At 50.6% G+C, this 19,556-nt stretch overlaps 1 protein-coding gene across 4 annotated transcripts in view; it reads right to left on the bottom strand.

Moving 5' to 3' along the window:
* Positions 1-19,556, bottom strand: part of LOC126578402 (homeobox protein Meis1-like) — a 52,224-nt gene that overhangs the window by 28,753 nt on the left and 3,915 nt on the right. For 2 of the 4 annotated variants that reach the window (XM_050240911.1, XM_050240914.1), the window contains exon 2: positions 17,797-18,643. The gene's annotated coding sequence lies outside the window, so the exon portion shown is untranslated. Of the gene's footprint in view, positions 1-17,796; positions 18,644-18,794; positions 19,297-19,556 lie in introns of those variants that run through there. The other 2 variants (XM_050240913.1, XM_050240912.1) reach the window with 2 other exon arrangements.

Below are 19,556 nucleotides of genomic sequence, written 5' to 3'. Positions count from 1 at the left end.
CACCGGCCGGCCTGACGGATGGAACGGTTTGGAAAATGCGTATTTTTCGCGGATGTGAAAATCGTTGTGACGTCGGAGCCTCTAGCGTAGTCACGGGCGCTATCCGGATCGCCGAGCGCGCTCGCACATTCCACAACGACTTCCGGTGCGCGCTGGAGTGAAAAGTTTTTCCGTGAAACCAAACAACGCATTAAAAAAAGGGAGGCGAAAAGGGAAAATCTGCGGAAGGACGACGACGTTTCTTAGCGAAGCGAAACATTAGACAGGGTATGGAAACTATTGAGAAAAGCGAGATATCTCGTGAGCTAGTGCGCGCGCCCCGGTCTTACGAACAATTTCATTTTCCAGACAGTTTACTCCACGATACCGGCGGAGTGAATGGCGGTCACTGGACGATCGAAAGTGTCGCTCGACGGTCGGTCGGTTGGTTGGTGGCGCGAATAATAAATCCCATTAAATTATCACATTTTGCACATCGTCACCGACGGCTGATCGGCGACAACACAAGACGTTCGTACAGCAGAAGCAGCAACAGAAGCAAAGGAAAAAAAATAAACGAAAGGAAGGAAACTGTGGGCCAGCCTGGCCCGCCATTAGAAATATTATCGAGTGGCGGTCCTTCACCGCGTACTGAGCCTAATGACATCCTACTTTGCGCCTTGCCCTCCCCACCGGGGCATCCTCGATGGGACTTGTGGGGGACTTATGTTCCTAGCCGGTGACGCGACACCGCGCGATGATTAACCGCGGACGAAGTTGCGAGCAAAACGGTGGAGATAGCAAAGGAGAGCAAGAAGAAAAAAAGAAGGATAATATAGCTCCTACGTATGTGTGTGCGTTCGCTTGGGAAGTGTAATCAAGAAGACGAAGAGAGAGAGAGAAAAAGAGAAAATGAATAAGGAATCCTCGGCCGTGATTCGCGGCCGGCGCCGGTGATTGCAGCGTACCAAGGAGGTGAATGCGGCGTCCGGAGGGTGTGGATTTTAAAAGAGAACATCATTAAGGAAGTGGATGTCCTGGCGAGGGGTGGGCAAGGGAGTGATTTTCCCACGAAAGATGATTTGCCCTTTCGCTGGGTGCTTTTCCCTATTTTTTATCCCCGTCTTTCGTTTTCATCGATGTTGTTGCGGACCGTTAAGTTTCCACGCCCGCTCACCCCTCACCCCCTTTTGTCCTTCGAGCGATTAAGAAGTTGGTGGGTGGATGTGCGCACTCTGACGAGGGGATAAGGTTTTTTTTTCTTCAGTCGCCAGTTTTCGGCATTAAGATAGCGCTCACTATGCTGTGCTTATCGGAATAATAGTGGCTTCAAACGTGATTTAAAAATGGGCGACAAACTACTAATACTGCAGCGCCTTCTTAAGGGAAAATGCTGAATGCTGCATAATGTTTTATGAACGAAGTCAAACGATCAATGGCACAAGCCAGTGGACATGTTAGTGCAGCATAAATTCATGGGCTGAATTGAGGAGAAACATTCTAATTTCCAAATTTCACTTAGCTAGAAGAGATGTTTTTTATCAAATTTATTGTTATAATCATGAATAGTTGAAATATTTAAAAAAACATCTACACAAGGAAGCTTATTATCTAATGAAAGAACATTAATTGTTAGCTTAAGCATAGAGCAGCAGACTGCAGCGACACTTTCTGCGAGTTGATACCGTGGATGTTCTCACAAACTCTTGAAACGTTTTAGTTTTGTGTAGCATTTGCTCAACCAACCGATCCATTTCTCCCGACATCAACAATCACTGAAAGCAGCCAATCAAAAGCAAATCAAATCCATTTCTATGGAATATCACCTGCCTTTGTTTTTGTTACAAACTTCTGTGCCACGATTTCCAAAGGGGTGCCACGACATAAACAACAAAGACATTAGAACCCGCTGCACTGCGAGCTACTTAAAATACTATCGACGAAATGGAAATTCGGAAAACACGGCTCGGAACGGCAAAGGTCCCTCCCCCAAAAAAAGTAGATGAGTTTGCTGTTTTTCGCCTCGCAACGAGCACCGGAAGCAAACGGCACGGCAGTGACACCGCTTCTAAGACCGTCTACTAACCGTGAGTTCCAAAATAAGAGGGACCGATGCCTGATAATTCGTTTTTTAGGGAAAATAAATGACAATTTCGATGTCGATCCCTCCGCCGCTCGGAAAGGAGGCTTCTCCTTCCCACGATTGTCACCCGGATTTGCTGCGTACCAAGCGGGGTTGGGGGAGGCAAGGAAAATCGAATCAACACACAAGACCCAACGCGCCACCGCTATAGCTAATTATGAACTTCTCGCTTGCGGGCGCTCGCCCGTGTGTGTTGACAGGAGGAGCTCCTGTTCCCTGGTGTTTGCCAGTTTTATCAATTTACCACCCTCGGGTGTAACGCCACTTGGCCACACAGAAGCCAAGGGCCGTCCGATTTCCCGATTAACATGTTACCTCACGGAACGGAGCCGGCCAGCGGAAAGCGACTCCGGAGCGACCGGCAAACGGAAAAAGGGGGCAAATACCGAAAAAGGGTCCCGTAGAGGATTCGACCGGCCACTAATCGCCTCCCTTGGCTCGCTTCCTTTCGTCCTTTAGTCACTGTGCGTCGGTACACGGTTGGCGGTGTCTGCTACCCAAAGCCGAGGGGTTAATGGGCAAATTTATATCCTTTCGACACCCGCACCCGACCCCCTCCGGGGGGTTGAAAAGGTGTTTTGTGTGGCGGTGGCGGCCAGCGAGCTAACCAATCGACCAACAAACTCGCCCGGAGTTTTGCTGTTTTTTTGGGAATTTGGCGTTGAATTCAATCCGATGTCGGCGCCAGCGCCATCGCCGCTTTTGATTTCTATTTTGTTTATCGTAATTTTTGGCTCACGTTTGTTTGACGATTTCGATCAGATATCGGAAGGGTCAAGAAGGCGAAGAAGGAAGTTGGTTTGTTTCGGTTTTTTTCTCTTCTTTCGCTTACGTTTGATTCTCTATATCACGTATCGAGAAGATTCTTCTTTGGAGTAACGTCAACGTCAAGGATTTGTAGCAGAGAAAAAGAAGAGCTGGGTAAGGCGGAAAGGGACCGATTGCCACACTCGCATTTGCATAACAAGAAGGCGCATATCAGGGGCTTCAACTCCAACTCCAACTTTAGCAGCAGCAGCAGCAGCAGCAGCAGCAGCAACCAGAGGAAGGATATGCTGATGATGTGTCCATCGAACGATACTCGAGAAAGAAGGGGCAGTCCAATGGAGCCCCGGGGGTGGGGGTTGGAGTATGGCTTTCGCTCTCTTGAAGTGGATTTTGCTGTTTTCCATTGCGTTTGGAAAATTGTGCCACACACAAACACACGCACACGCGCACCATCACAAATACCACCAGCAGGGCCCTACGGGACCTAGGGCCTTGCGTTGGATGGAAATAAATGAGCTGGGAGGAGCATCAACAGCACTAGCAGCCGGAGGAGGAGGAGGAGGATAAAATGGGTATTCGGCTTTCGCCTCGCCTCGGCTGCGTCGATATAATGGCCCCGAAGACTTTTGCCTTAAATTTGTTTCCCCGAGAGCCCGGAGAGTGAGGGTGCGGCCACACTCCCCCGGTCGCTTGTCCGCCTCCCCCCCCCCCGGGTTCTTGCCTTCGATGATTATCGAGAGGGATGATTTTCAAAAACCAACCTACTGCTGCTGCTGCTGCTGCTGCTCATGCTGCTCTAGAGTGCTACAACCCCCCCTTGGGGAGGGCATGCAAAAGCTGTAGCTCGTTTGTTTTGCTGCTGAGGATAAGTTAATTTACTTGTGGGAAAACGGGCGGTGCCTTGTGGAGAAGGTTCGGTGCGTTCGGATGCCGGAGAACGGGGTGGAGGAAATTTGTTTATCGGCTAAGTGTCCAGCTGTGGAAACTGGCCATCACCGCGGAGAGCTTAGGGGATATATAAGACACTCGGCGACACCACAGCGAGAAAAGGAGAGAGAACACTGGGAACCTTTAACTAGGGGGAAACTACTTCAAAGTTCGCTGCTGGACAAAACTTGGAAAATGTTGCTAAAGATCCTCGAAGACCACGAAGACGCCGAAGATCCAGAAGGCACCCACACACCGACGCACACACCTGCGTCCGAACTTTCTAATCCAATAATCCGCCGTTGCCTGACATCGCGACAAACAATGCCCGACGATTTCTCTAGAACCCGGTTCGTTCCTCGAGACGGCCAAAGCTCGGAGCAGCTCACTGCTGTCACTGACTTTGTGTGGCCGATACTTCTTCTTCGAACAGTTTGAACGCCTGGAAAACACAACACGGTGGTGGAGCATAAAAATGGATTAAAAATTAAAATTCTATGTTATTCAAAACAATTCCCAGTCCGAACATTCCGGGCACATCCAGCGCTCCTCTCCTGCTGGCGGATCCACGGGGCGGGGATTGTAGTTCTTTTGTGGAGTTTTCTTTCTCCCCGCTCAAAAAATGTGCGCCACGATACCGTAGTGCTAGCCAAGCGTACTCTCTCTTTGCGTGTATTTGTGGGTGTTTGTGTCTCGTATAGACTTCATTGCAGACGATTCCACAGCATCAACTGTCCACCAACGATAAGAGCTGTTGTCTGGTGCGTCAACAAGATTTCCTTCAGACTCCTCGCTCTCTCGAGTATCCTCTAGATAGGACTGGAGTTGACCAAAAACCGGACTGTCGGAAAAAGGTGTGACTTAACCTCGACTCGTGTGGCTCGTACTCGCATCATTCATTTGTAGGACAACAGGATTAGCTCCGTTTGATGCACTTTCGAGAGAGCAGCGAGACTGCGTTTTATATGAGTGTTTCTACACTGCGCCAAAATTTTCGCTGCCAAAACGAAACTTATAGGATTCCCATAGAATTCCTATGGGAATATACAAGATTCCTATGGGAATCCAATAAGTTTCGTTTTGGCAGCGAAAATTTTGGCGCAGTGTAGAAACGGTCTATGAATATAAATACAGAACAGAACAGAAACTGCTACCACTTCTAAAGCAGTAGTGTCTCCACTTCAACAACTCGTGAAGTATGAAGGCTTCTAGGCCATTCACATTCATTCACTCACTCAGCTCCGAGAAACTCATCATCCAATGACAACGACGACGTCGTAGGCGATGCCGTAAACCAGAGCAAGGCGGCGCGAGGGAAGTGGTGCCGCATATACGGCCATACCGATCTTTCCAAAGATCGTTTTTCCACTTGAGCACCTCGCCACGCACCCGGAGCCCCCTTTCCTTTTCACCGGCGTCCTCACAGTGGCCTCAGGAAGGAATGAAGGAAGGAAGGAAGGAGACACATCCGCTCGAGCAAGCAGCGGTGGGCTGGACCAATCGTTAGCCAACAACAAAAAGGCGGTTTTTGCTACGACTTTGCCCGAGATGAAAGGACATCTACCCCTCTTTCTACTCCTCCCTTAACTACTCCTCTTCCTCCTTCAGCAACCCTTGGGCCAGCGAGCAGCATTCGCCTACGAATGAGTTTTATTTCTGTTATCTTTTGCGCTTCTGGGCGCCTGTTTTAAGCTTCTTTTATAACATATTTATGCAAATTTGTTTGTTTTCTTCTCTGCACCACCTCTGCACCTCCCCTACTGCCGGAGCGACAGATATCTCTTGATGGAAATTTCAGGACGACGAAGAACGACGCCGACGACGATGCGGATGTCGAGGATGCGGACATCAGAGAGGCAGTAGCAGTGGTAGCAGCAGCAGCAGCAGCAGCAAAGAATTAGAGTCCGACACAAACGAACCGCCCGAGTGCCGAGTGCTAGTGGCCATCCTCGTCGTCGTCCTCGTTGGGAGGTGAATCGTGGCCATCGGGGGGTGGTGTCACTGTTTCAAGTGTTGAAATGAAATCCTCACGTCTCGAGAGCGCTGCTCCACCGTGATGGCGGCGGACTGAAGCGCACTCTCGCCGCTCGTTCATTTGTGCTCCTGGCTGCTGGCCCCTGGTTGCTGGTGGCTGCTGGGCAAAAGGCAACATCAGGCAATGTACCCTTGCCACCGTTCCTTCCCACCACTTGCGCCGGATAGTGGGAACGTGGAGCAGCTCCTCGGTAGAGCTCAGCTTTGGACAGGGTCCTCAAAAGTGAGAAAAGCCCCGTAACAAAACAAAGCAACAAAAAATTAAACCCATCCACCCCACTCAGCCTCAATCCCACTCCCTTTTCTCCTCCCTCTTATTGGCAGGCGAAAGAGAGCTGGAGCTGGTGCGGGGCGGATAGACATTCAGGGCTAATTTAAATTTTTGCTTAATTTAGAGCCTCCCTTGCTAGCGCTCCCTTCCGCCCCCGTGTCGAATGAATGCTGGCGGTCCGCGAGTTGAGCACCCGGGGGGGCAGGCCAGGACACAGATGGTACACACGAGCCGTCCCCACCACTCCACCGAAAGTCTAACTAATCGATTTTTGGCCAATATGCTCAACTACTACTGTAGCAGCACCGAAGGAGGAAGCTTCGAGGATGAAGGTAATCTGTCGGAAAGGGGGAGAGCAGGCATGGCCAACCCCATTGTCCCTTCCATTGGTGGACGGTACCACCGTTGTGGTACGCGGATTAAATATGCGAGCAACGTTCTCTACTTGTTTTTCAATTTACTCGACGAAATGATTTCCATTTTTTTTTTTTGGTTAGTTTTTGTTTCAGTCCGTTGGTTGAAACTGAAAACAAAGCCTCCATTGCGGAGTGCGGCGCCATTGGGAATCACTTATCAGAAAATTAGAAAAAGGCCAGCCCCTCCCAGGGTCCTAGTGTAATGGTCAGCGAAGCAGGGGTGTGAGTTGCGCTGTCTAATTAAATGCTCAAAGGCGAAAGGCGATTTGATTTGGAAGCTAAAACAAAATTAAATCCAGACTACTAGATACTCTCAACGCGCTGCTGGCTGCTTAGTAAATAGCGGATTGAGGTGCTGCAGCCCACGATTTCACAGTTTGACAACGTTCTCTCGAAAGTGCATCAAACGTCAGTCTCACGAGTGACAAAAGTCATGGCGATGGTGCACAGATAGTAGTAGCCGCCGTTCACTGCTAATAGTGTGGCCTGCTCTTTCTACAGTGAACGTGGAATGAATTTCTTCCCAGTTTGCCGACCATGGCTGCCAGGAAGGCGACGAATAAGGATGTAGGAATTGAGGATCCTGTTGAAGGCGTCGTCTTTCACCCGACCGACACCTACTACTCACACCACCACCACCACCGTCAATTCAAAAGTCATCGGTAACTCGAACCATGAAATCTTTATCTCTCCAACGGCAGCTCTGCTCCCGTTGTTCCCTCGTGGTCTCGCCTTTTTCTTTACCATCACCTTCGACCTTCGCTTCTCCGCTTTTGAGGCGCTTCAATCGATTCCAGCGACGACGAAGCAACCAGCAACCGTAGTATGAGGTGACATAAAAGACATAAATGATGTTGACTGCTGCTGCTGGTGCTGCTACTGTGTGCGTGTCCCTTTTTCTCGCGCTCAGTGATCTTCAAGCTTATGTTATGTCCAACAAGTTTTGATAAATAGCCGTTTGTATTCTCCAAGAAAATTGTCAATACTGAACCGGTGAGGTATTAGCTACGACCATAAGTAATGTTACCGGTTCGGAGCTAAAAAAAACTATGCATTTAGCATGAGCTCATGGTTTAAGAATCCCTGCACTCGACACTGAAGATTATCATTCTCTCTCTGGAGCACCAGTGGACGCTACTCCCAACTGGCTCCAACGTGATAGGATACCGGTGCTGGTGGACACACCAGGCTCCACCACGTCCAGGCTGCTGCTGCTACTGCTGCTGCTGCTGGTTAGAGCGCGTATCGTGTTTCTCCTTCATGTCACGAGGAGAGTGATTATCTTTCATGACCATTCAGCACAGTCCGGGCCAGCCCAGGACTCTTGTGGAAAACTTTCGATACGGATTTCCCGGATTTGAACCACTGGTCTGAGGCATTGGACTGGGGACCGTGGCAGATCCTTCACATCGTCGCCTTCGCCGAGACATGCTAGGAAGGAGAAGTTTAAGGAGGCGTTGGTGGTGGGTATGTTCTGTGTCTGACGTGACATCCCGGGGCTTGACTGTCTCTCTTACTCTCTCTCTTTTTGTCTCCGTCTCTCCCTATCTCTCTTTATTGCTGACTTTTACCTTTTCATTTCTTCGTTCAGCAGCGGAGAAAGCAGGGGCATCCTTTCTCCCGGTGAAGCCAAACAGTGGAAAAGCGAGTTTTCAGTCGAGACAGCACATCACATTAAATGTGCTTTCCTCGTACACTGGCTCGTCCGCAGATCGAGAATGATACAAGCAATGAATGAAGGACTTTAAGTCCAGCACCAATCCAATATCCTAGATTGGATAGATTCGGAATATATGTGTCCGAATACGTAGTTTTATCCACAACTGCTACAAGAACTTGCTTCATTATGTTCTGTAGATGCCGAGAAGAAGTTTCATCAAAATCAATTTTAAATGCAACTAGACCTCCGCAGGACATCAAGATTCTCGAAGAATACACTTCAAACAAACTTCAAAAAGCGTTCTTCATTCTCCCGCCGGGAGGGTAAACACGATAGATTGAATCCATTTAGTGCTCGTGCAACACAAATATATGCTGTTGCACATCATCCCTCCCTCCGGGACCACATCATCAACTTCTCCGAACCGCCCGAACAAACGTTGATGAACGACACCGACACGGCAGTGCGCGCGACAGTGAAGTGACGAGCGATGACGATAACCAGAATCGATGCACCGTGCGCTCCGATTTCACTGCTTTGAAGATGCGGCCGCACCAGGAGCGCCAGGGATGATGGATGAGCCACGGATGCACTCCAGGCAAATGACACCAACCAACCAACCAGCCAGCCAGCCAGCCAGCCAGCCAGCCAGCAATCGGCACATCAAAGGCGACGCCAGCCAGGTGAGTGTTTGGCCACCGTCACCAGAAGGGCTGCAAAAAGTTGCCCTTTGGAGTTGACACCCTGGGGAAGGTGGCTACCACAAAACCTCCCCACCACACCGGAAACGAGCGGACAGTTGACACAATCCTTTCTTCTTGGTCTGCTGTCCGGGAACCTCGGTGCCATCGGAGCGACCTGGCAGACTCTCTCGGGAGTCCCTGTGTCACGTTGACCAAAGTGGCCACGATTGATTGATGTTATAGGCATTGTTGGCAGCAGCGTCGTTTAACCGACGGTCCTCATCGAACGTTCGTCCAGGAAGCAAACGCAAGGGTCGACTCTCGTTCGAGGTTCGCTTCGATATTTATGACCGCCATGGTTTGGGCCACTTGCGAACTCTGGAGCTAGGTTTCAGGGCTGGAGCCACGATAAACGATGATGCGTGACGGTGGTGTTTTGTTTGCGAGCAACACCCAACACCAGGACGTGCGCGCGAAATTGATTTTTGGATCTATCCGAGGTACGGTGTTCCATTTTTCAATCTTACTCTGTGCTCTCTGCATAGATTGTACCTTGCAGTAGACTGTACTACGTGAAAGGGCTGCTCTTGCCCCCGGTTTGAGTGTCACTGTCACACTCTAGTATCAACCTCATGCTGTGGTGGCCAATGGAGCATGTTAAAACGATCCCTAATAGTTTGTCAATCAATTACACAACTCCCTACGCCCGTATCTCCTCAACTCCATTCCCGAAGGAATCTATGCTTCGAGGGCAACACCTTAAAATTGATATGTAAACCCTCGCTAGGCACTAAAGAGAGAGAGAGAGTGAGGCTGTGTGGAAAGGGATGAAAATTCAATCTGCAAACAATAACTGAATAATTTAGAGTTCCTGCGTCCACTGGTCACCGGATCTGGGGCATGAGGCTTTAGAGTTACTACCTCTGGGTCACCTACAGACTCGCAGAGAGAGCGAGAGGGAGCCAGAGTACTACCGTACTACTTCATGAGGCCCATCATCTGATATGCTTCTCATGCTCTGCGGGCCTGTGCACTGCCGCCGGTGCAACTGCCCCTGATCCGTTTTAATCTTTCATCTTGCTGGCTTTAGCAAAGTTAAGCAAAAAAAGGAAGGGATCCAACAGGCACCCAAGAAGATCCTGATGATGATGATGATGATGGGATCTGACTGAGCATCAGATTTGCTGAGAAAAAGGAGAAGCTTTTCACTGGCGATAGGAAGGAAAAATAGAAAAAAAGAAATAGAGAGCGAAGAGGAAAAAGGAAAGGAAGGCATTGTCGGTTGGTGTATTTAGCGCCGAGCCAACGCCAAACACTGGTTGGGACTAGGATGTTTGCATGTTCGCTTGAGGGGGGGGAACCAACCCTTCGCACGCATTCCCGTATTCGCCCGTCGATTCTAATGACGGTTGGAGGTTTTTGGTGGTAACGGCCTCTCACAGATGCCTATCGGCATCGAGCAGCAGCCCAGGCGTCGAGCTGGAAGCTGGCAAGGCAACTCCCCAAAGATTCCGAACCGAACGGTACCACGGGAGGTGGCAAACCTAATCGAAGACCGTTTGCCGGGACTGATAAAATGGCAATCGAGGCAGCAGCACACCGAGAGATACGCATACGCACCATGGAACCGCAACGCACACATCTTTCTACTGGCACTCGAGGACGGGGGAAGGTTTGGTGAGATTGGGAGGATTCGCGCAATTTTCGCACCTCTTCAGCTCCTGCTCCGGACTCCGGACACAACCAAGGGGTAGTAATACCCATAAACAAGCCCTATGCCCTTAAGGGAGCTGTCCTGTTGTGTGTACGCGCTATCAAGACGTCATATCATCATATTGTGTCGTCACGAACCATTCCAGAACAGAGGGAGAGAGGAAGGAGCGTGTTGCAATCTCTTTGGCGCGCTAAATAGAGGGGGTGAAATAGGGGTAGAAGGGGGAGCCGCATCCTGAATGGCAGCAAAAGAAAAGTCAATTTTCGGGACGAACAGACACACTACACGTTCCAATAGTAGACGGCGACGTCGACCCCTTTCGGGCCGATATCACGAGGACACGGGGAGCGAGATCGAGATAATAAGCAAAATGAATATCCTCCTTCGCCTTCGCCACGCCACGCCGGCTACGCAACAAAAGAGAAGGGAATAGATTCAGAGCTCAGCTGCGTTGCTGGCAATCCCCTTCTTTGCACAACATCAGGCAAACATCTCGTCATGTAACACTCCCTCTCCCTCTTGGCGCATTTTTGGTGCGGTGCGGAGTGGTCGCCGGAAACGAAGGGGAAAGCATACAGCACACACATGCTCGGCATCATTATGGTCATCCTCTGCGCTACTCGCCCCCCGAGGAAAGCAGGACGAACGCCTCGAATTAAGTACAAACCCTCGAGGAACAGAAGGAACTAGATTTTCGGGGGTGGAACAAGTGCCACCGCAGAGAGTGTGTGGTAGAGTATGTGTCCTTGCGATGCGAGAGAGAGAGATTAAGCGAATTCTTTTGCGCCACGTCCGCCACGGCATCCGCGAATGTCTATAAATTCATTTTTAAATTACTTCTCATCTACCGATGCCTTACGGTACTAGAGATCCTTGTAGCGCACTGCAGAGTTATTAGCAGTTCACCAAAGAATGCCTTCCAGGATCCAGGGGTTGGAGTTGATGGAGGTTGAGTTAAGGAGTTTTGGGACTTCGTCTATATCCTTGTACAGTAGAACCTCCCGGACATTGCGACATGACGCTACATGGCGTGTGGGTAAAATGAACGTTTACGAAGTGTTTTGTCCGTCTCCTGTTTTCGAATACGCACACACAGAGAGACTGGTACACGGCCACATCATCACCGATTTGCATTCGATCGCAATCCCGAACCATCGGACCGCTACATCCCGGCCGCTGGCAAGTTTCCCCCGGGGAGGAATATTGTTATTGTCATTTCGCGACGCCGGCACAACGTCGTAAACCGATCGTTGACATCATTCGGCGGACAAGAGAGCAGCAAGGACACAAGTTGCCAGTTGCGACAGAGTGTCAGAGTAATGGCGCAGCGCAAGCAGCAGCAAAACAACATTGGATCAGATGGTACCGTCGTTGGCGTGGCGACATGACTGTAACGTAACGATCACTAACTGGACTCCGGATCCCATGCCGCCAGCACCGGGATGATGATGATTAATTTCCCCGGAGTCTCGCGTGGTGACCGTGAGAGTGCGAGACACATTACCGGAGTCAAAGCTGACAAGTTAAGACCAGAGCTCCCTTGCTCTCTCGTTGTCTCTCCGTTAACGGAACGATGAGCTAAGGTCCACGGGTTGGCACGGGTGTCGTTTGAGTTTCTGGGTGGCAGCGCACATGGCCATAAGCCATCTGGATTCGCTCGAAGTAGCGTCGAATCGGCGTATCGATTTGAACCACCCTTCTTTTCCACTCGCTGCAGGGCGTGCTGAGCGCTGGTGGTCTTGTCTCAGTGCTCGGTGTCTGTGTGTCGGAATGGCTTGCCAAGTTTGAGGTCGGAAGCCACGGGGCCACGTAGGAACAGTTGGGAGGAGTTGGCACTTGTACTGGCTGCAGCCAACGATTCACTGGATCACTCAAAATGGATTGCAGACCGATTCTGTGTCTGTCTTTCTAATTCATCAAAGACTTCCGGATGTTGAAGAAAAAGCCGGAGGAACAGATGTCTGACAAAACGTTTAAAAAAAAGGGTTTCCAATCCAATCCAAGGTAGTTCTGTTAGAACATTGTGTTTGAAGCAGGTTTTGAAACGTATTCTGTCATTAGAAGAGGACTTTAAAATGGGTTACTTTTGCTGCATAGAATTGTAAACCTCTTCATTCATTTCCAAAAGGAACATTATATAAATACTCTCCTCTGCACTTCTTTACAAAATTCCCTGTTTCTTTAACATTTAAAACGTGGAGACAAGAACGTCACACAGCAGCGTGTTTAGCGTGAGCGCTCCAACTAACACCACAGTCGCGTCTCGGGCACAATGTAATCACGCCGTCGTCTCTCAGGGGTTCCCGGCGGCGTTCGCTTGGTGCTCGGTCGCCAAAGAATGTTTAAATTTAATCAGATTTTTATCTCGACATCATATCTTTCCACAGCATTTTCGGGCCTTTTCGGTCCCTCCATTCGATCCGCTCTCAGGTGGCGCTTCGAAGGTAGAGAGACAGAGAGAGTCCTGGCAGCTTCGCACCGCGTCCTGGTTGATATTAAATTAAAATGTTGCCACAGGATGTGCTGTGGTAGTGTGCGGCCCGTTTGACTGCTTGCTATCATCGCTCCAGCTCCAGCTCCAGTCGCTGTCGCTGGTTCTCGATTAAATATATCTGCCATACACAAACTGAAGATCCCCCGCAACACAGCGACACACGAACGAGGATGGGCTGCTAGATCTGCGCTTGATAGGGAACAGACACCAGGGTGGTGGCGGTGGATACCGTACTTTCGATACTAATTTGATTACCGCACTCCGCCCCACCATCCTCAGCGAGTAGAAGAAGATGAAGAAAAAGGTCTCGTCGTCGCACAAAACCCCCCAGCCGCAGGAGTTCCTTTGACAATGTGGCTGGTTCCCTGTGGCTGGGAATGCACACGGAGCTTCGACGGAGGAAAAGTTTCATCATTTCCCCCCAGGCCAGAGATCGGCTGGCCAGATGATACACCGGGTCGATCGGGCACCAGGGGCAACTGTCGTGGCCACCTCTCGAGTGCCTTGAGCAGCGTCTTCATTCCGAGGACGTCGGATGAAAAGCCGAGAATCCTCGTAGAATGTATCTAATCTTATGCATAAGAATGATATCATTATCCTTTCCACAACCGGCACAAAAATACAATCACACCCGGCTCTCTACATTTCCCTTCCCTACCGAAAGACTGCAGGTTGCAGATTGTGAAAGTCACCGACGACAGAAATCACGTCCGACAGAACCTGGAGGAGCAGGAGGAAGAACTAAGAGCCGAAGGAGCGAAGGGCGAACTATTTCATCATCAAATCAAGCGTCTCTCGAGAGCGCATTCGAATCGAATCAGGAATCCAGAATCCTTTTGCTCCAAAAAGGAAAAAGAGATCAATACAAATAACAGATTGCCGATGTTTTGATGTGGTTTGATGTGGGTAGACTGTTGGACGATAAGTTGGAGTGACGTAATTCAGTTCTTCAAAGCGCAATCGAGAAAAGGCGTTCGAGAATACTGCGGCAACGAATTGAAGGCATAACAGCGCTTGTAACACGAGGTGTGATGGACTGTGGAACATCATTTAAGAGCCAACCATTATGTTCTCCTACTCCTGAGCCCTTCTAAGGCCTTATGTGTGGTTAGTGACTCTCCGAGATTGTCATTATTTGCAGACTAGAAGCCCCCTGGCCCGGAACCTGATTTGTGACGCAAAAAGGAAAGCAATAAAATGGCGCGCACAGAAAATGTGAAAGCGCACCAAAACGCAAACCCATCCTCAGCAGCCACGAGGAAGAAAGTCGAAAATTAGAGGCACAAGAAGGCTGAAACAAAGGCCGTACGGCGGGGTGCGACGACGACAATATTGGAGCAATTTTCTCGGGACACAATAAGACGAGAAGGGGCCACATCAGCAACTCCTTTTTGGTCGATTAAAGGCGAAAAAGGGGATTGACCATTGGTCATCGCGGTCGCCCGCGCACACATACAACCCAACGAAAAACTATTTCAACACAGGACACCACCAAGGGACCAAGGAAAAAGGGTGTCCATCTCTCTCGCTCTCTCTCACGGTCTCTCTCGCTCTGAAGGACTTCCGAGATCCACATATTTCGCGTAGTTCAGCAAATACAGAGCAGAGCAATAACGGGACGCCACCGGACACACCACTCACAGACTCCAGGCAGATCAGCAAAAGACGGATGAAGCAAAACTATCCACAAATCACGTCCAGGGAGAGCGCGGACCGAGGGAGGGAAAAAGGGACGCGAGGGAGGATACTTTACCGCCGCCTTTACATGGTAGGAACGGCTGTGACGGTGTGCCCCTTAGTTGACTGACTGTCCTGGCGATATTGAAAATGGTCCTCACGAGGTCCTCCGATGGTGCTGCTGCTGCTGCTGACGTCGCTGATTTGCTCAAACTCCAAGCGCGGTTGTCAGCGATGAGCGATGACAGACAGCGAGAAATAGAGGGAACGGACAGACCGATCGAACTGGACCACGATTGAACCGAGAAGCTGGTCAAACTAACGGCTTGGGCACACGGTTCTGTTTACCGACCGATGCTGCTTTTGTCAATCAGAGGTGAGGGGAAAAGTCAGAACCATCAGGACCATCTCAGGAAGGAACTGAAAGGGGAAAAATCAAAGCGATCAAATCGACGTCGCTGTCGCCTTCGTCTTCCACAACAGAAATAAACGGAACGACACACTAACGAACCAATGTGCCGGTTGGAGCGAGGCGAGGCCAACAAAACAAACAAAAGCTGGTCCACAGACGAGGACAAGTCCTCGTCGAATACTGGCGCAATCGAAAATCTGCGAAATCGAACAGACCAGCAGAAGGGAGAATGTAAATAGAGCTACAGACTAGAACTACGCTAGCGCGTAACTAGACAAGGCTGCTCATCAAAAATAAGAACCCCCCGGGACAGGATTGCTTATCAGTTCCCAGGGCAGACATCAGTTACAAGGCAGCCATCGCTTTCACAGACCCACATCTTTACTCTCATGATCACAGCTCTCCTTGAGCATCGAGAACCTCGAGATGACTGAGGGTGGTCCCGGCCACACAGGCGCACCCAGAACATTCGCTATCAATCGTCACGATTCCGTGCGTGGACGCGTTCTGGTCCTCTGGTTCCGATGGCGGTGGTTGAAGTAATTTATTCCCTCCCCAAAAAAACAAAACATTCCAATCCGATAAGCCGTGGCTGCGCCAGGATAATGTACAGGCCCTTATCTCCATCGTACGAGAACGCAATTGCACTGCATGCGCTGGAATCGGGTTCATCGGGTGTTTTTGTTTGTTAACATTCCCTTGAAGTTGGAATCGAAATCGGGGACTAATGACCCACAAGAAGAAAGAGAGAGGCCAGAAATGCATCCTGGATGCGGGCTAGACGACCCGTTTGCCTTATCTCCGTTGGATTACACATGCGTCTAGGGCACAGTTGCATCGAATTGGATGCATTTTGTGTACGAATGTCTGAACGGTTGCCCCAGATAAAGCCCTGAATTTGCATTTACATCATTTTTCGGCGGGGAGAATTACTACGCGGATCATGTGCCAGTTCCTAGTCGCCTGCAAAATGGATGAATGTCCCCCTTCGTAATTAGCCAGCAATCAACGGCATCGCGCTGCCAACGATGTGCCCGACGAAGGGACCGGGTCGGTCGTCCATCGTTAAACGCGGCACTAGTCGCTAGCCGCAGCCAGGCGCAACATTTTGATTGATTCCCCGGTGAATGGTGCGTAACGGCCACCACGTGTGTGTGGGGGGGGGGGGGGGGGGGGGTGGTTGCGTGCATCAAAGCCGTGATGCCGACAACGACGACGATGACGATGACAACCGTCGTCATGAGCATCCTGAACGGCAACGGAGAGCCGGAGAGACAAAGAGAGAGCGAGAGCAGGACGTGGAAAGCAAGGCCTACCGCAACGCTTTTCCGAGCTGTCGCTCCCGGGGCCAAAAAGGTAACTCGGGGCAACAAGATTTATTATCTTACGAGCGACTGGCTGGCTGGTTGGCTGGCCGGCCGGCGTGCCGTCTGACCGAGTCTTGAGTACACCAGAGTGTCGCGACCGGGTGTGTGGGTGGCCGAGAGGGGGTGCAAAAAGGTAGCCGGCGTCGTTGGCGGTGTCGGTGCGCCCGCGCATAAACATTCCCCTCACTGAATGCCCACCCTCCGCCCCCGGGGGGGTCACCGGTCCAGAAGGAGGAAGGTTCTCCATCTTCATCATTCATTCACCTTCTTGCGAGGGGACGAGGATGTTTTGGTTGTGTTTTGTTGAAGATTTAAGAACCCAAGAAACCATTTTTTTACAGACTGTCCGGTTTTTTTTTTTTTTTGGGAAGGACTAGACGGGAACTGTTGACGGTCCTTTGAGCAGCTGATTTGACTGCACGAAGGCAGAGGAGGTACGCAAAAAACAACCGAAAAACAAACCGTAGACAGCTTTAACGGAGTTGGCTTTGCTTCGCGTTAAAGCTGTACCCAATTGCCGGGAGGATCAGAGCACTCCGGGAGTAAATCAACGGCACTTGCTTGCGCCCCCGTTGTTTTTTGTGAATTTCTTACAATTCTCCAACGCACAGACAGCATTCTCTGTTGGCGTTTGAAGGAAAAGTTTTCCACGGAATGGCCTCCCGTTCCACTGTTTTTGCTCAATCACTCCGGTTCGGTCCCCTTTTTAAAGTCCACTCGTGGGATGCCGGGGAGAAAACGCTAAAGTATATCGTCAAAACTGCGATACTCCCGGCGGTGATAGCGAGCGGTGTCACCGTCGGTTACTGCAATGATACTTGGGCAACTTTTCCATCCCGTTTAGCCAGGACCCAAGGGTGCTGATCCTGCTGCGGATTTCCCTTTTGCTTCGTTTTTGTCCCCGAACGGAAAAGGGGTGGAAAATTATAAACAAGACCAAAGACCGGAAGGCCGTCGATGTACGGTGTCAGCAAAATTTCTCCCGAAAAAAAGGCTCTCGGCGGTGATTGGCAAATATTGAAGGGGGGTCCCTCGAAACCCGTGCAACACTCGGGATCTCGGTGTACTGAGATGGGTTTTATATTAATTAAACATTGTGCCCTCGTGTACGGATCCAAGTAACCACAGCACCCCGATGTGCTGACACGTCGCTCGATCTAATCAGTGTTGAGGAAATTAATGGCCAAATTGCCAAAAACAAGTGAAGAAAACCGAAAACCAAATTGTGATAGTAATTTGTTCCAAACTCACTTGAGCAGCTCGCCCTCTCGTTCTCGCTCAGCAAACCGGAAGCAGCGGATTTTCCTTCACGGATTCACCAGCAACACCACACAGCCACCAGCAACACACTCCACACTGCACCGCACAATCACACGCGCACTACTGCTGGTCAACAACAAACCATCGGTTACTGGGATGCTGGATGCATTATTGGCCTCCACTCGCTCACAACACAACCAGCAACGCACACGGGCCGGTAACTTGGACGCACTACCGGCGTACAACGATGCCGCACACAAATCACGACGACGACGACGACAACGAGGACGATAGCGTCGAAATCCGCGACTTGTAATCCCGACGTGACCACCCACGGCGGCCGGACAAGCTAATGCGAACGTGAACGCACGGGACGGGACTTATCAGTCTACTATCTGATGCGGTCTGGTGCTGGTACAAGGGGAGCACAGCAGCAGCTCACTCATAACAACGGTCGCTGGCTACTACGCTTCTGGTTGTCAACATACTACGTGCAAACGGTGCGAATGGTGAGTCGCCTCACGCACATCGATTAACGGCCACCACCCAGGTAGCGCCAGCAAGCTGCACTCCGAAACTCCGAAACACCGAATCACCGTCAACGCTAAAAAGGGCAACCGCTGTTGGTAACGGATTTGGGGGGGGGTGGCGCCTCTTTAAGGTGTTTATGTGTGTTGCTGTGGTGTGCTTCCGTTCCTTCGCGCCCGTTCGTGTGCCCGTCCTCGGCGCGTGTTTTATCAGCAAAACGCAATCGACGGCGACGTCATCCGTGCGCGCTGCGGGGTATACGTGCGTGCGCCTCAGGCGGATGATGATACCGATGACGATGATTGTCCGGCTGCAAAAACAGAGGCAGAAACAGAAGACAGAACGGTGAGTGTGAGCGCGAGAGCACGGATTCACGGAGAACCAAGGACTGATGTTTTGATTTGTCTCCCGTTCAGAAACAGCATCCGCCAGTAACAACAACAACAACAACGGAGACTCACCTCTCGAGAAAACGCGAAACGCATGGACTGCTGATGCTGATGCTGCTGCTGGGACACAGACAATACACCGAGAGTAACGACGAGATGAGGACGAAGACGAATATCAATGCACCATCATTATCGTCATCAACATCATCGCTTGTCGTTCACCGAGCAACCAAGCAACCACCACCAACACGCATACACCCAGGCGGTCCAAGTAGCGGCACATTCGAGGATGCTGCCGTTTGCTGAGGATTTTTCTCGCCACCACACTCGCGGTGTCCACGGGATTCACGCTTTGCTCATCTCGTTCGCTCGATTGCCGTTGTGTGTGGGTATCACTTTGACAATCAACTTCGTTTGTCGATTCCTAGTGGCCAATATTGTAACTGATACACACCGTCCCCGTTCAGGGATGTAAATCGTAGTAACGCAAAGGCCCTTTTTGGTGGAGACGCAGTTGACAGCAGGCGTAGTAGGCGCTGCGCTGCGCTGATTACGTTCTGGTTGCTGCTGCTGCTGCTCCTGGTGCTATTGCTGCTGCTGCTGCTGCTGCTGTTGGGCAGACACTACTCTGCTGCTGCCTGATAGCGTAGTATTCGGGTGGTGACTAAACCACCAACCAGCAGCACCGCGCTGTGTGTCTCTACTCGGTCGCTACCAACACTAGCGCAACAGCACAGGGCCGTGAGTCGTCGTCGTGCAATATATTTGCGAAGTCGAAGAGCAACGAGCAAGAACAGCAGCAGCAGCAACAGCAGAGCGAAAATATACGACTTT

The sequence above is a fragment of the Anopheles aquasalis genome, chromosome 3 (assembly GCF_943734665.1).
Source record: "Anopheles aquasalis chromosome 3, idAnoAquaMG_Q_19, whole genome shotgun sequence".
Lineage (NCBI taxonomy): Eukaryota > Metazoa > Arthropoda > Insecta > Diptera > Culicidae > Anopheles > Anopheles aquasalis.
This window is presented reverse-complemented; position numbering and strand designations above follow the sequence as displayed.